General features: G+C 32.0%; 1 pseudogene; it reads left to right on the top strand.

The window, feature by feature from the left end:
* The first annotated feature begins 916 nt into the window (after positions 1–916).
* LOC145296588 (5S ribosomal RNA) lies at positions 917–1033 on the top strand (annotated as a pseudogene).
* Positions 1034–2231: the final 1198 nt, after the last annotated feature.

Here is a 2231-nt window from a genome sequence, read left to right as displayed (position 1 = left end):
AGAGGAAAGTTTCTATTATAATAAGATTGAAACTATATGTGAAGATGTTTTATATTTCGAAAACATACAAACTAATATACTTTTAATATGCATAACAATAAACAAAATCTTCTGGCAAACGTGAATTCGTTACATTCAGTTCATTATCAATTATTGTACGTTGTTAAGAAATAAAGTTATTTGTAAAAATACTGTTAAGAGAGCGGACGAGGAAGACAAACTAAAAAAGAAAATTAACAATCAACACTTACGACAGTAGAAACAAAGCGAAAACCTTATGATTAGAATAAAAGTGAATATATTAGATATACGTCGGTGCATTTAAAATTATAATAAGATGAATTTGCTTTGCTAATATAATTCTTATTAATGAAATATGAATAAACTCATTACATTTATTTACATACAAGTGACCGACTGCCGTTGCCCATTCGTAAAATACATTTAAAGATGATATTTTGGTTTATGCAAATGAAATTAGTATGTTTATTTACATCTAAAATAATGCTTTCAAATTTCCGCTCACGTTTTCCCATAGTTTTACAGTTTGTGATACAGTTCCTTGAAGTGCTATCTAATGTGGTATTTGGCTTTGTTTGTTGCTTTATTTCTGGAGTCCATATTTACATCTTAAAGTCATATGGCATTCCAACGAAGTTATAAGCGCTATCATTATACTATACAAACACACTCGAGCAATGGTCAGATTACAAGAATGACACAGAATGATTTGGCATTAAAGGCTGGGTTTTGCCCCTTAATTTACGTATATTTCGTATTAATTATTACAGAGCCAATTACCTATTGGACACACACACACTCACACACGCACACCCACCCACCCACACACACACACACACACACATATATATATATATATATATATATATATATATATATATATATATATATATATATATACGGCATAATCATGTTGACACATTGGTTCCCATCAGATCACTGAAGTTAAGCTACGTTGAGCCTGGCTAGTACCAGATGGGTGACTATTTGGGAATTCTAGGTGCTGTATGTTGTTTCCGCTTATCTCGGCATTCTCCACTCGTTCTGAACCTGCACTTGCCACTGGTATTCAACAATGTCGACCCAGGAGAGGGGTGGTTGAGATTGCGTAACTCTTGCCACAAAAGATAGGCGCGTTGGCACCCTCACAGTGGGAAGTCATAGTATGCCAAGACTGAAGGAAGCCTTATATATATATATATATATATATATATATATATATATATATATATATATATATATATATATATATATATATATATATATATTTAAATGAAGGAAATTGTCTGAGTTCGTATGGTTTTAAATAAATTCTTATTCCGATATCGAATGCTGATTTTCCAAAACAACTGCTTAAAAATGGTCTATTAGATTAATACAAGTACATTTTGTACTTATTGGACTTGGAGATTCACGAGTTCGAGCAAATATAAACTAAAGCAATGGTTTCATTTTCCAACTCGGTAAACATCAAAGGTAAACCGGCAGGCACCACTGATAAAGTTCTTTCGCAGGTGTGACATGTGCCTGTTTATCTCGTTCTCAAATATGGAAACTAGGTTACAAACGTGTTTGTCTAGCATGTTTTCATTTAAAACACTTAACTTCCTGCTGCTTGCCCTATTTCCAATTTTTCATGGATATATTTTTGAAAACTTCAACAACCGACATTGCTATCAGTAGGTTAGTTGAACTGGCAATGTTATGCCTTACTTACGTATCAAGATAGCAACATATGAAAACAGTTATCTTGCTACTGTTTATTTATTTATTTAATATCTATAATTGTCGTTTCTTATCTAGCTATCTATCTATCTATCACGATCGTCAAGTCTATCTCTGCATATCTAAAGAATCATGCATTTCATTCTTTCTATATATTGCCGTATACTTCCTTTTTTGTTAAAATATTCTTTTTATTCTATTTATTCCAATCTGATAACTCTTTTCTCTCCTTTTCTGCGCTCTCACCCATGTCCCAATCGCTAATTACAACAACTGACATCATAGCTGCAAATCTAAAATTCAATTTTTTAACGACATCGGGCGATATAGTGACGACACTAGGCGCAGGGCACTATTGTCTGAAGAGTGAGAATGTTGCCATTACATAAAGCACACACACATATCTATGTGCATATATATATATATATATATATATATATATATATATATATATATATATATATATATACTAGCAAAAGTACCCG

This window comes from Euprymna scolopes, chromosome 16 (genome assembly GCF_053919585.1).
Source record: "Euprymna scolopes isolate OS-2025 chromosome 16, ASM5391958v1, whole genome shotgun sequence".
NCBI lineage: Eukaryota > Metazoa > Mollusca > Cephalopoda > Sepiida > Sepiolidae > Euprymna > Euprymna scolopes.
This window is presented reverse-complemented; position numbering and strand designations above follow the sequence as displayed.